Source organism: Myotis yumanensis, unplaced genomic scaffold (assembly GCF_028538775.1).
Source record: "Myotis yumanensis isolate MYYU_CA2020_CCGP unplaced genomic scaffold, mMyoYum1.0.hap1 SCAF_5, whole genome shotgun sequence".
Taxonomy (NCBI): domain Eukaryota; kingdom Metazoa; phylum Chordata; class Mammalia; order Chiroptera; family Vespertilionidae; genus Myotis; species Myotis yumanensis.
The window spans coordinates 67144152-67159688 of NW_027223756.1; the positions used below are offsets into that span (position 1 = coordinate 67144152).

General features: G+C 41.6%; 1 protein-coding gene across 6 annotated transcripts in view; it reads left to right on the forward strand.

Annotated features, from left to right (window-relative positions):
• Positions 1-15537, forward strand: part of PALLD (palladin, cytoskeletal associated protein) — a 410231-nt gene that overhangs the window by 123974 nt on the left and 270720 nt on the right. Inside the window, exon 1 of one of the 6 annotated variants that reach the window (XM_070415451.1) lies at positions 12279-12341. The exons of the other annotated variants lie outside the window; for them this stretch is intronic. The gene's annotated coding sequence lies outside the window, so the exon portion shown is untranslated. Of the gene's footprint in view, positions 1-12278; positions 12342-15537 lie in introns of those variants that run through there. 6 annotated transcript variants of the gene reach the window in all.

The following is a 15537-nucleotide window of genomic DNA, read 5'->3' on the forward strand; positions in this document are numbered from 1 at the left end:
GCGCAAAGGGAGTGTTTGTGATTCCTCTCGCGTTACCTTTGAGGTGTCCGTCACCAAAGCCATGAATGTCAGTTGTTCTGAATCCCACCAGTGACTCACTCTGAAAAACATCAACAGTTTGAAATAATCACTGCCTTGTGGTAAAACAGGGGAAGAATATCCCAGTCAATTTATGAGGTCTCTGCCTTCAAGTTATGGATGAAAGGAGTTCGTTGCTAGCTGGGGAAGGTTATTTATGAAGTGATTGTTAAAGAAGCATCACCATTTCTTCTCTCTCTCTCTCTCAAATTACTTGGGTTTGGATGACTGCTATAGTATGTTCTTATGTTTTGCCTATTCTTCATCTGCTCCTTTGGGCTGTGAGTTGAAACTGGGTTATATTGTAAGGAGTCAACCTTAATTTTGGTGACCAAGGAATCTCTAACCATGAATATCCATTTTGTATACTCCTCTCTAATTTGTTTTATTTTTAAATCATGTGAAGAACAGATTCTAATCGCTGCATGCATGTTTTGACATGGTTAAAACTATTTTCATTTTAGGCCTTCAAGATTTAAAAAATCTACATTAGGTAAGTTTTAAAGAATGAATCCTAAATTTAAAAAATATCCAAAATTAATTCAGAGTAGAGTGGTTCACAGAATTGAAATAATATATTTTTTTATTTCATCCTCTTCATACAAAAGAGAATTTACTTGCATTTTTTTTTTTTTTTTAGTCAGGAAACTCCTCTGTGGCTGCTAGAGAAGCAGGTTTAGCTACTGTATAAAACTTTACAGATTTCATCATACCCTCTATTCTCTTCACGTGCCTTCTAATTGGAACCTCATATAGTATTTCTCAGGAGGCTGGTGCATCCCTAAACATTTGAGTGAGGAGGTTAGGCTGTCTGAGAAAACACAGGGGTTACTGGGCCCGATCTCAAATCTACTGAACCAGAATCTTTAACAGTGGCTTCAAGAATCTAAATTTTTAGCAAACTTCCCAGGTAATTCTTAAGACCCTAAAGTTTTGGAAATGATTGCTACGGGATGTCATAAAAGAGTCTAGAATGGAAACTGTGGAAGGATTGCTGAGAGCTTGGGCCAAAGGCAGTCCTCCCTCATCCCTCAGGTAGCAGAACCCCTGAGTTTAGCCAGGTGCAGGGCTCACGACCACTAGCTGTGCCCATTGTACCAAGTCCAGACCACCATGGAGATGGATACAAGCAGAAGTGCAGTGGGCACCTTAAAAGACAGCTGACACGTGCTCTTTGCCTTTCTTACCTGCTTCTTCCTTCTTCCTGGTTGGAAGAGGGACGTTCTGCCTGGCAGTCAAGCAGGCACTTTAGAAATGAGATCACATATGAATAAGGGAAGAAGAGCAGGTAGTAGAAACCTTGAATCCTTGTGGATCATGATGATGCTGTAACAGAACTAAACATCCTAACTGTATACGATCTGTTTTATATGATAAATAAATGCCGGTGTAGTTTAATTTGTAAATCACTCCTTTTTGGCTTTTGTTCGGCTTTTAGTTGGGAGGTGGGTGGGATAGATATGAGATGCAGCTGAACCTAACCCTAATGACACAGACACCAAGAAAAACAGTTTGCTTTCCCTCCCATAATCCTAGAACCTGGTTATTACCTACAGTAGGGCAGGTAAGCTGATTTCTTAAGCAGGTAGTCCATTGTGGGTAATTGGGGTTTGGAGACAAGCTGCCTCACTTTTGCATTCAGAGCTTGAGCAGCTCCTGAGTCGCCAGAGCAGGAACCAGGCTGATCCAGGGGTGGGGGCTCTGTACCCTTGTGCAATCTGCCGGAGTTCAAGAAAGGGTATCATGAGATGGCGAGGAGCAAAGACTAGAGAAAGAGTCAGACTCCCCGGGCCTGAACCATGGCCTCTCACTTATTTTGTGCTTTTCAGCAAGTTACCCAATTCTTCTTCAAACTTTCATTTCTTGCACTATAAACTGAGGGTACTTATATAACCAACCTCACAAGGTTCTTGTGGGAATTAAATGATATACAGATAAAGTCTGGCATATCAATAATAATTTCTCTCAATAAAGGATAACTATTATGATTGTTACCAAAACTGTACATGCCACACTCTTTCAGGTATTACAGGCAATCTGCAGGAACAATATGTCAATGCATATCAAGAATATTTCAGTTACACACCCATCTCAGTCACTATTTTACTCCTCTCATTGTGCAAAAAGAAAGAATTTTGAAAGACCAGTCATATTCAAATATTAGGAGATGCAGAAATCCCTTCTAAATATGGTGAATGTACATGGCAGGGGCCTCTACTCACTTTGCTGTGGTTTGAAGCTCTTAGATAACATAAGGGATCAAACACGCTACCTGTTACCTCTGCCCAGCCATCAGAATGAGTTCTTCCTCTAAGGTAAATACTGGCGACTATGAACTATGTATTTGTTTATTCATGAGCTTCGCTTCTGCTTGATTCCTCAGCTGCCTCATCTGTTAGGTTTTTATAAATCCTTGAGCATATTTCTTCTCCTGGGTGTGCTTCAGGTTCATTTTCAGATTTCTGGAAGGTGACAATAATTTTTATCATACTCTTAATACAACATCCAACATATGTGGATGCTGAGTAGGCCATATCCAGTTTATTTATGAGGTGGATGCCCAGCCATGACCAGGCCCTGACTGCTCCTTTCATTTTGAGCAGCTACTGTGTGCTAGGGTCTGCATTGGATGCTGACCTACAGAGATGAACTTGCTCATGGAGCCCACCCTTCTGCATGAGAGTCACTTGACACAAAGACACAGAATATCTCTGATAGGTGGTGGGAAAGCAGAGTGTAATAATGCAAGATGACTTTCTGAGGAGATAGATGACTCAAGAGCTAAGATTTGAAGGATAGGTAGAAACAGGTGCAAAGGCCCTAGATGAGAAGGGTGTTATATGGACCAGGAGCTGAAAGAAAAAAAGCAGGCTCTGACCAGATAGCTCAGTTGGTTAGAGCATCGCCCCAACACTACCAAGTTATGGGTTTGATCCCCGGTTAGGGCACATACTACAAGAATCAACCAATGAATGCATAAATAAGTGGAACAACAAATCGATGCTTCTCTCTCTCCCTCTTCCTCTCCTCAAATAAAAAAGACAGAGGCAACAAAAAATTTACAAAAGAAAGAAAAATAGGAATGCAGAAGAAGCTGGTGGAGTTGGAGAAGTAAGCAGCAGCCACATCAGGCATGTCCCATGGAGCATTTAAATGACTTTTGTTTTCAATCCAATCTCAATGGGCAGCCACGGAGTTGTTTTAAACGGGGGGAATGACCTAACTCCATCTGCATGTTAAGAGGATGACACCTGCTGTTTTGGGGGAAGCAGTCAGGAGGCTCTTCTGTTGTCTGGGCTAGAAAGGATCAAGGCTCAGTTTGGGCTGGCAACATTAGAGTTGGAGGAGTGTGGGGGTCTACTATTTGTCACACTGTGGTAGGGCTCGTCAATAAAACCACCTCAGGTCTATGGTGCCTCGACAGTGGGGGATGAGAACGACTAAGGAATCTGTATAATTTATAACAAGCTCTGGGGTTATCTCACACATACACAATGTTTGAGGAGTCTAATTAGGATTGAACAGACACGTCTGAATCTTATTGCTAATGGATTCCTTAAAAGAACAGAATCCAGGAGTCTGGGTTCACCCCAGGACCAGTCTTCTGTAAACATTCAAAAACACCAGCTATAACTGTAACCAAACTTAGTCTTAAACAAAAACATGTTGCTCCATAATGAAAAATACAGTTCTCCTAACCAACGACCAGCAGAATGTGCTCTTTAAGCTTTTCCAGTGATGGTGATGAGTTTGTGCAAATCCGTCCACACATTTTCTTGACTCATGGCGTAAATGTTCAAGACTAGTGGATACAACACACAGCCTGCTGCCATGGAACAGAGAGAAATTCACTGAATCTGAGCCACAAACCACCCTAGCTCCAAGTTAACAATGCAGTCAACAGGCTTGATTAATGATACTAATTTTTTTTTTTTTTTTTTGCATTCATGGCTGTTCCAAAAAAATTGTCCTCCAGTGGGCAAAAGACCAGGGAACCCAACCAAAAAGATGTCAGAATTGTACTGCTCGATGAAAAAAGCAAGCCACAGAGTAATAAAGATAGTACAATGTTATGCCATGGTCAGATCTGCATTTGCTGGAAACCCCGGGGCCATGCAGAAGCTGGCTTAGGAGACATAGCCTGGCACAAGCATACACCAAACCCAGGCTGTGCAACCTCCCTGCTCACCATGACTGTCTCCCATTTCAGGAAGAGGCAGCACCCTTGTGAAGAGAGGAGTCCAGACTTTAGGTGCAGACCCTGACTCAATTGTGGGTACAGAATTTTTGGTCATAATGAAATGACACAGTATGTGCAAAAGTTATAAGTAACTAGAGGCCCAATGCACGAAATTTGTGCATGGGTAGAGTCCCCAGGCCTGGCCAGCAATCAGGGCTGAGCAGGGCCTTCCAGATGCCGGCCAGGGCCTTCCTTTCCAGGGCTGACAGCTGTGGACTTCCTTCGTTCTGTGTCGCCCCCTGTTGGTGAGCACACATCATAGCAGGCGGCCAAACTCCTGGTCAGTCGAACTCCCAAGGTGACAATTTGCATATTAGCCTTTTATGATATAGGATAAGAACTCAATAAATATTCTTTCCCTCCCACCTCTTTTTAAATAAAGTAAAATAATATTCTAGACCAGTGATTCTCAAAACGGGTTTTGAGTTTCATTTCCATCAAACCACTGAGGATATTGCTTTCATATGCAAATCCCTGGCCCCTGTCCTGACCCTCTGAAGAAAAGTGGTGGGGCCAGGGAATCTGCATTTTCTCAAGATCCACTCGATTGTGACACACACAACTTAAGAACCACATTGCAGCCTAGCAGATAAAACGTAATTATTCTGCAGCTGTTTCAAACGCATATGGGTTTGTTTTGCTTTGTTTTGTTTCTCTTCCCCAGCCATTGATCAACCTCTGAAAGTTTAGGCCTGGGCCTTCCATCACATACTCCAGCAGAGGCTGGGTTTAATAAACAATGAATAAACACTTGATTGATCGAATGGCATGCAAAATAACATTGTTACATGAAACTTCTCTCATCATTAATAAAAATTTTCAAGACTTACAGTGTATTCACTGTTGTCATCGTCCTACAAATCCTTGTCTGAGATTTATTTCTGAGGAGAGGGAGGAAAGCCCCAGCCTCCAGGTAGAGAGCTGTGGAGCCACACCTGGGAGCAATGACCCACCACAGACCAGAATAGGAAAGGCAGGAGGCCTGGCTTCCATCTTCAACTCCTTTGCTTCTACCTCCCGCCCCGCTACCCCAGGCCTGATACTTTGGTACAAGAAACGTTTCTCTTGTTTACTCACTTTATGCTTTACTGTGTCTGGAAACGTGCCTTTTTTTCTGGAACTCCGGTCCAATTCTAGCATGTATGCAAAGACTGCATGTCCATATTTTCTTGTTTGGGTGTGTAAATCCCTCTCCCAAATGTGTAAGAATCCCATGACAAGTGGTGAAAGATAGGGTTCTTTTCCCACTTGCCAACCTCTCTCTTGGCAAGTGTGACCTCAGGGGTCCATCATTTCATTAAGTGGCAGATGAGCTGCCTGGGCTGTGAATTCCAGTGACCTGTGACCCACCTCAGCTTCTTAGAAGCTTATCATCCTGATTTTATGTAGGGATAAGAGGCTGTGTAAATCTACCATGAAAGCCCTGTGCAGGCAGAATAGGGCGATTCTTCAGGTCTGCAAACACATGCTTCATCCATTTGACTTATATGGGCACCCTAGGGCTTTTATTTGGGCCAAAGAGTGGAAGCCAAGCTTTCATTGTAAACAGATGGTGCTGCTAACAAGAAAAAAGTTAAAAATCCTTCCAGTCACTCTCCCACACTAGAGACCTGCAGAAGATTCTGCTTTAAAAGCAAACAAAACTATCACACACTCTCTCCTCATACTCCACAGGCTCTAGGTTAACAGGCACACACACACACACACACACACAAACACAAGCTGGTCCCCATTCCTTCCTTTCTCCCTACTTCCCCATCTTCTCCCCATGCCAAATTGGACATTCCTTTGGTGTAGATACTATAAATATAAAATGAGCAAACGCAATCCCAAATCACGAGGGGGGCTTTTCTTTGCATGACCACAACATAAGCATTTGTCCATCATTTGGGGATTTTTATGAAGGCTCTCAGAATGTCCAGAATTTCAGTCTTGCTCAAACAATGTCTTGCTTGTCGGCATGATTCAGATTTGAATGTTGGGACAACTTGGGAATTTCTGGTTGGAAGAAAACACAATCCTGAGGTGTGTCGATATGAAAGATTTTCATGTATTGCCCCCCTTTGCCTTCTTTCTCTCAGCCCAGAAAAAGAAATGTGGACGTTCTAATGTTTCCTTTAACTTGAGGCGATTTGAAGTTGATTGTAATGACCCTGTCCCTAACCCCAAAAGAGAAGTAGCATTCTCATGCGGTAACTAGATCCTGACTTGAATTTCCCCGTTAGGTAGCATCTTGTTACATAACCACTTTATGCTTTTAAATCTGAATATCATTGATAACAATCTCCTGACAGATCATACTTCTGGGGCCTAAGTTTGATCATCCGGATTCCTGAAATGTTCTTTTTGACACAGGAGGCTTATCTGGTCACCCGTGCCTTGGGGCAGGACCACACTCAAACTATTTGAAAGAGATGGGGATCTCCTTTATTAATGTTGCCCCAGAAAAGCAGATTCCATGACTTCCCTAAGTAAACTCTTCAGGGTAACAAGCATTTTCAGAAGAGAGTTAAACCTACTATCACTTTACTTTTTATTATTATTTTGAAACTCTCTCCTTTGGGCCCAAGAAAACATTTCTCCCAACATCAAAGTCTTTCCACAGTATACCAGAAAGCTGGATTGTCTACTTGTGTAAGAAATCATGAGGAAATAATTTTTTGAGAAGCCTTACCCCAATCTCTCCCAGCTGTTTATGGGGGTACCTGCTCTGCCAAACTTGATATTACTGGGAGCATCGAAAGAGATCATGTGTCACACTGCCTGAGTATCATTGGTATCACTACCAAAATAATCATTTTCAAGTTGAATCCGGAAATAGTCACACTTAGTTCATTATAGAAATAACAGGGACTCCTGAAAAGTAAAATACTGCAAATATAAGCCTAAATGTCAGATACAAACATTTTGTTTATAAAATAGAATGTAAGCAAACTAGGTTTTGGTACCTCACAAAGCACCAGAAAAAGTATTCTCTCTCTGAAGATGAAGGACTCACTTGAAGAGCAATATCAGAAAGTGATATCCATTGTTTTGCAACAACACCTGGTGCAGGAACCAGGTGAGCAAGGATGGAAGCAGTGGAATACATCACAGAATGAAACCCTATACACAGAGACATGTGTAGATCAAAGTGATTCAGACGGTGAGTTAAAAGAGTAAGAAAAGACATACCAGACAAAGGGAACTGAAAATAAAGTAAGGTTATGACGTTATTATCCAATAAGGAGGAATTTACACCAACAGATAAATTAGGGAAAAGGCAATTTGTAACACTAAATGATAAGACTCACACTGGAGCTGTAACATTTATGAATATATAGTCACCAAAGAACATATAGCTGCCTTATAAAGCAGAAAGTACAGAAGAACACTATAAAGCAATGAAAACTCTCAGTTCATGATAAATCAAAACAAAATACCTGAAGTATAAAGCATAAATAACATAATATGATACATGTTAATCAACTCTGTACCCTGATAATATAGAACCACCATTCTTTTCAAGTGACCAAGAAACATACATGAAAATTGACTATAAATTAAGCCACAAGGAAAAAGTCAATCAATTCCAAAAGATAGAAATATTACAGATAATATTTGATCACAATGCAATAAAACAAAATATTTTAATCAAAATCTCAACTATGAATATAAATGCAAGCATTCTAAATAAAATGTTAGCAAATATCATCTACCAGCACATCTTTTTAAAATTGCCATTATTCAACAGAACTTTTTTCAGGAATTCAAGGATAGTTCATTGTAAGGAATTTATCATATTCCATCATATTAACAGGTCTAAGGAGAAAAATTATGTGATAATTTCTAAAGATACTTTAAAAAAGCATTTGGACAAAAGCCAGTAGTCATACTTGACCCAGAAAAGTCCTCAATACAATAACTTTCTTTGCATAATAAAGTACATCACTCCCAGGCTAAAATCCATACCAGATCTATTGGGGAAACACTGGAGGCATTTCCACTAAAATCAAACATAAGACAAGAACATCCACTATCATTACTGTCATTTAACATTGTACCAGACCTAAAAGATAATGAAATGAGGGGGGGAGTTAAAAAATCAGAAAGCAGAAAGTTAATCTTTATTTTCAGATATTATTATATGGTTAGAAATAAAAGAGAATTGAGAAATACCTATACACAATAAGGTAATTAGTAAGATAAAACGGTACAAAATAAATACCCTGTAATGAGATGATTATATCCAGCAAGATGTAATGAGATAAATATTTAAATGGACCCCGTTTACAATAGCAATGCAAAGATAAAATAGCTAGGAATAAATGTAACAATAAATGTGCAAGACACTTATGAAGAAAACTGTAAAACATTCCTGAAGGCCACAATATAAGCTTTAAATAAATGAAAAGATCTACCTTTTTTCTTGGCTAGTAAACCTTGATACTATAAAGAAGTTGATTCTATGTTAATTATCTAAATTTAATTCTAATTTTCAAAATAGTAATAGGTATTTCTATTGTTTTTGTTTATTTCCTCTGATGTTCATAAGGAACAACAGGAAATTCTGAGAGAGAAGAGTAATGAGAGAATTAGGCCCATGAGTTATGAAAATTAAAAGCCTCAAAAATTAAACAGTGTGGTACTGGCACTTGAATTAAGAGATCAACCAAGGAAACAGAATAAAATGTCTAGAAATGGACCCAACTATATACAGGAATTTAATACATGTTAAAAATGGCATCTCAAAGCAGTAGGTGAAAGACTACTATTACAGGGTGGTACGGCAAAGCACAGGTACAGAAGCAAAACATCTGTGCATCAGAATCCAGAGAGAAAAGCCAAGCTAAGGAATTGGAGAAACTATTTGCAAATCACATATCTGGTAAGGGATGAATACCATATTATATACATAATTCTTACAACTCAACAACAACAAAATAATCCAATAAAAAATGGGCCAACGAATAGACATTTCTCCAAAGATGATATTCAAGCACCTGAAAATATGTTCAGCATTATTATTAGAGACATTCAAATCAAAACAATTCAAATATCCATCCACAGAAGAAGGGATGAAGAAAATGTGGAATATATATATTCACTGGAGTATTATTTGGAAGGAAATGGATGAACCTTGATGATAATTTTTATATGTATTTTTTAAAACAATTTTTAAATTATTTTTTACAGTGTTAGTGGGGCAACTGGATCATTAATTGGAACAAAATGAAGCAGGACCCATACCTTAATACTTTATAAATTACAAATGGATCAACTTTTTCTGCAAAAAGAAAGAAAGTCACAAACGCATATGGTATAGGAAAGGCATTTCTACATACTTTTTCTGACTACATAAAAATCAGAAACTTTCGCACACCCACAAAATAGCCTAAGCCCAGTCAAAAGCCAAATAACAAAATGAGAAAACAGTCTGTAGTTCATAACACAGAAGGATCATTTTAATAATATATGTGGCGTTTCAAGAAATCTGTAAAGAAAAGGGCCAAGAACCCAGTAGAATATGGGGAAAGTATATACTAGTAAATGGAGAGGCCACAACAAAGGAAAAAGAATTGGCTCTTAAACATATTAAAAGTTGCTCCACCCCACTCAATATCAGAGAAATGCAAGTCAGACTATCTTGAGACATTATTTTTCACCTATCAGATTGGCAAACACCCAGAAATTCGATTGCACACTCTGTTGGCAAGGCAGTGGGAAAGGAAGCACTAGTCAACATTGTTAGTGGGAGTGTCAATGGTTTTAGCCCTTTGAAGGGCAAGTTGGCTATACCTAGCAAAGTTAGAAATGCAGACTCCTGGAATCGCACTGTGGAATTAACGCCATAGATATACTTGCACAAGTGTAAAATGTTCATGTTTGCAACATGAACAGCAAAAATATTGGAAAGAATTCAAATGTCTATCAGTGGGGTTCTGATTCAATAAATGGCGGTGTGTTTATCCAAGAGAATGGATATAGTTCTGCATATAGTATTTTTTAATAAATAAAGGAGGAAGAGTAGGAATTTATTTTTATATACACTAACCTGGACGTCTACAGAAAACATTATTATCAGTGGTTACCTGAGAGGAGATGTGTGGAGTAGACCTATGGGAAACAGTGCTAAAGATCTGAAATGTATCCCAGGGAGACCCACCCAACCAGGCCACCCTGCTTCACTGGGATATTTTTCAGATGAACAAAAGCACTTGACTCTGTTATCCAGTGAGTGTGGTAAAACTCTACAAATGAAGTGCAGGGTTACAAAATAAAAAAGGAACTAACGGCATACAAGCAAGACTGCACCTGCCAAACTCAGACTATTTTTAGTTTAAAAACCAAACTCATCCTTACTAACTTTACATTGATTCCCCAGAGAAGAGGGGTGGGGCAGATTTAATCATGGAAAAAATGTCAGTATTTTACAACCCACCACTTCTCTTCAGGATAAAAAAAAAAAATGAAGGAAAGATATATAGTAAACTCTCAACATTTCATTTTCATTTCAAAAAAAATTTTCTACACTAGCTCTATTTTGGACCTCTCAACATCATTCTATTTCTGGAAAACACTTTCTGATATGTCTTCTGATGGACTTCAAGAATGTGCCGTGCCTTTGACATTTTATATGCTACACTAAAATGAATAGCTTCCTTGGGTCCCTTCTGAGTCTCTTCTTTAAGTTTCCAAATACAATCCTGGGTTTCTATTTCCCAGGCTGACCAATGGCAAGTAATTCTGTAGCTCCAAGACAGAGAACAATGGAAGGTATGGAATAATCTTTTAAAATGCTTAAAAATTGGGTCCTGTCTGCTAATTGGTTATAGTTAGCAAGTAGGCATGTCTTTATTAAATGGTTGGTTTTGTTTCTCAGACTGTTTCTCCACAATATCTGTGTGAGTCACTATGACATAATGCTGCAAGAGAGACCGTAGGACGACCAGACAGATACACATGTTCATCTCTCAATGCGTCGCAATCTTGGGTCTGTTCCTAGATGTTGGTGGAAAGACTTGATTAATGGCAAACTTGTTCAACATTTTTTTAAAAAAAGAACAAAAACCAGATTTATGCTTGGCATTGCTTTTCCTACGGGCTTCATGTGTAATGTAGTAATTAATTTATAGCTTTGCGGTAAGGCAGCACCAGAGAGGCAATGTATTGCACAAGAAGTAATGTAGGTGAAGAGTGTAATTGAAAGATACCCCCGCTTGGAAGGGTATACAGTGGGGCCTTGACTTACGAGTGTCCCGACTAACGAGTTTTTTGAGATACCAGCTGTCTCTTGGCCGATTTTTTTGCATTGAGTTGATAGAGTGATTTGAGTTAACGAGCTCCTTAATGAGCTCGGTCTCGGAACGAATTAAACTCGTAAGTCAAGGCCCCACTGTATATGGAAAGTCAAGATGGAAATTGATTTCTTTTATAACTAATACAAATTCCCCACTCAGTCTCCACCTGAATTCTCCCCCAAAGGTGTCCTGGTTGACTAAATGAACAGAGGTCTTTGAGAAACGCTTCCAACCCCAGCTGAACGGGGTTTAGAAAGCGTGGGTGGAGCTTGCTTATTACCGTCTCCACGGGTGATTGCCATTCCCAACAGCAAAAGCCTTTCTACGTGTGATAGAGCTGGGCGTGAGGGGCGGTGGATCTCCCTCCGTCCCCCCTCAGCGTTATTTCTGGAAGTGAGCAGCATTCCTCGCGAGGACACACCCTCTCCCCTCCCGGGCAGCCCCCTCGCCGACACCCCGGTGCACACGCGGCGCTGGCTGCAGTCGGCGCCTCTGCGAGCTGCTCGCCGCTGCCTGGCCGCCAGGAGGCTTCCCCGGAGCCCGGGACGCGAAGACGTCTTCATCGCAGCCTGCGAGGGGCTGGGCTTGCGGCCGCTCGGCTGGCTGCCGCTTCAGCTTCTCTGTTGCATTCTGCAACGGAGCCTGAATGCAGAGCTGTGGAGCTGCACGCCGGGAGTAGCTGAGCTCTGGAAGCCCCCCGAGAGGAGCTTCTTTAGGGGCAGAGGCCGTTTCCTGCTCGGCCGGTGAGTGAGGGCGTGAAGGGTGTGTAGCGGTGCAGGGAAGAATGCTCTGCAGCGTTTCTGGGCAGTGGCAGGCAGGTACTGCTGTGAAACGCTCGGTTCTGGGGTTTTCCTGGGAGCAGGCTCAGAAGACCATCTGCAGCCACGGTTTTCCGAATCCGTCCCCGGACCACGCGCTCCTAGGGGACGGGTCCTGCTCCGCGCGACTTCTCTGTTGTTAGAGTTGGGGTGGAGGAGGGGCGCGAGGTTGAATCGCTCCCCCTATTTTCCCATTAGGAAACATAAGATACTTTGAGAGAAGCTTTTCTTTCGGGCGTTGATATGTCTGGGGCCGTTTGCACCAGGTTGGTTTGTACTCTTTCTGAAGTCTTTGTCATCTGCTCCGTCCCCATTGGCGTGGAAGGGAACTTGCAGGGAGCAAGCCGTCTCTCACAGCCTGATTGCTCTCAGTCGCTGAATGAACTTTAGCTGGAAACCCTTTAATGGCAGGTTTTGGTGATTCTCCCCTGTCCTCCCGTCCGCCGCCCCCCCCCCCCTCCCCAAGATAATTCTGGGAGTTTTCACACCTGTTGCTCTTCAGCACCTGAAAGTTTGTGTGTGTGTGTGTGTGTGTGTGTGTGTGTGTTGTTGGGTTTTACTTGACTGCAGTCCTTTGTCTAACAAATTCAATTGCTCCATTCTCCCTCTCTTGTTCTCCTGAACCCCTTTGGATGGGGTTCCTGTCTTCCTTAGCGTTCAGTTGGCTATGGTTCTCAGGGAACAAGTGGCAGGAAGAATACAATGGGGAAGAGTGCATTCCTGATGGCTTGCCTGCTGTGGGAATACTAAACTGAAAAACTGACGTTCTCTATACGTTTTTATGGAAGGCATGCCGTCACTGTTGCATAAAGACTTAGTTCTTGAAATGAGCTAATCCGGAGGTAACCAGCAGGAATTTTAACAAGAGATTTTGTTCCCTAATTTACCTGTGCAACAAGCATAAAGACCCTGACACCTGAGCTCCCCAAGGATGCTTGTCACCTCTCACCTGACAGCAGATGGTCTGTTGATGAAGGGAGAGGGGTTATGTGGTGTGTGGCAGGGGCCAAGGGGGCGGGCCACCTGAGAAGGGGGCTGAAGTTTGTTTTCAACTTTCTGATGATTTAAGAAAGTCATCAGGATACTGGGATGTACCTTGACATCCCAGCAGGTTAAGCTGAATGCCTGTCCACATGATGAAAACGACTTTCAATAGCCCCTCTCACACTTCCAAGTGGACCCAGTGGAATGCTTGTTTATTTCTGTGGCTGATAAATCCATGGGAAATCTCAGCTGAACCCAGCAATTTAAAAAAGCAAGTCCTCGCTTATAATTGCCCACATAATGGCAAGCAGGTTATTTCCAGTAACCCAAGAGTTTTGCCTTTTCTCCAACCATTGCCTTAGAGGTTGCGTAGAGATATGAGCATGCATTTGAGCTCTCCCCTCACCCCAACTGAAATGGAAAGTTATCCTGGGGTGTCTGATGGAAAAGATTATTGCCAGATCCATTACCGGGCTATAAAATAACATGTTTCCGAAAAGATTACAGCTACTAGACGTGAGTGTCTCTAGCAGACTATGCAATTTTTCATTGTTCCTTTAGGGATGGGACCTACTTTGATCACCACAGGTTTTTCATTTGTTGCTTGTTCGTTGTGTGGTTTTGCTGGTCTGTTATTTTATTGTTGTTGTTTTTCTTTAGAAATTCCTCCCTTCACTCAGGTGAAATCACAGACTGGAATTAGCAGCAATGATCGTTGGCTGGGGCTAAAATTAGAAGAGTCCACAGGCCTTTTCAGGCATATCCTTATTGTCTCAAAGAAGATTCTGCAGACTCCTTTCAAACTTCCACTTTAGTCATGATTGTAAGCTGGTGCTTAAGTACCCTTTAAGATAGCATTTTTCTTTGGACAGTTTTTTCCCTGTGAGCTTTAATCATACTTTACCAATGCATGTTGAACTCTGTTTCTCTGAGGAGCCTAAAGACACTCCCAATACATTGGCCATCCCTTCTAAGTGTATATACTTAACTCTTTGAACAGTTCTTTTAGAAAAACAAAAGTTCCAAAGGCATTTGCAAAATACAAGACTCGGTCCTCTGATGCAATGGCAGATGGCAGTCGCTCGAGCTCTGTGTATGCCCAGGACAACCTCGGTGTCTCTTCAATTAATCATGAATTGAATAATTGATCCCTCACACCTTCAGCTGCACTTAATCCCCAGCTATACATTGAAAGATAGGTTGCTTCTTGAGGTCTAGTTCACTTGGGAGTCCCCTCAAAGCCTATCAAGCGATTTTACAGCTGGGTCAAATCTCATCATAGCACACCTTATAAAACGCAGTGCGCAAGCTTCGAGCGCTTCTGGCTTTCCTATTTCTAAGACGGGCTTCACTGACCTCCCACTTGCTGGTCACCTCCAAAGATGGTGGGTCTGATGGATACAATGGGTTTCTGTGAATGTAATTAAACGTGTCTCTGCCAGCTGCCTGTGGTATTCGTGAATGTTTTCATAAGAAAAGCTGTTCTCCGGCTTTATCTGCCCACTGTGGTTTGTGGCATGTGGTGCTATTCTGCAGCCATTGCAGTTTTTTCCTGAATGATTGAGCTATGATGTCATGTGCTATCTCCGTGCGGAACCCTTTCGGGGCTTTGCTGGGGTCTGTGTGCCTGTGCGGAGGCAGGGGAAGCTCCCTCTGAGCACTCTTGGTAGCGACTCCCCGTCTGCTCCGGCACATTCCATTGCCCGGAGACCAAAGCCACCAAATGATTTGCGGTCAGTGATTTGGGGCTGGTTAGCGATGATTTAAAAGGAAGGTTATGGGCACATGAAGTGTAGGGTAAAGAAAATATATTTTACTGCTTTATTGAGACCACATGGCTCCAGCTTGAACTTTTTTTTTTTTTTTTACATGGAAATTGTTGGCTGAACTGGCTTACAGTGTCTCCCCCCCACCCCCACCCTTTTACTTCTTTTTTATTGCATAGAGAGAACAGCTATATTCTCTATTTATGGTAGGCTTGACCTCGCCATTATTTCTGAAATCTGAAACATTTTTTATGCTTAAGAAAACAGAGAAAAGTAGAATTTCTCTGTTGTGCTCTTCGAAGGCCAAAGAACATTGTCAGAGAATGGTCTCAGCTCTCTCCAGTGACTGAAAGAAGGCTGTCCTACGCCAA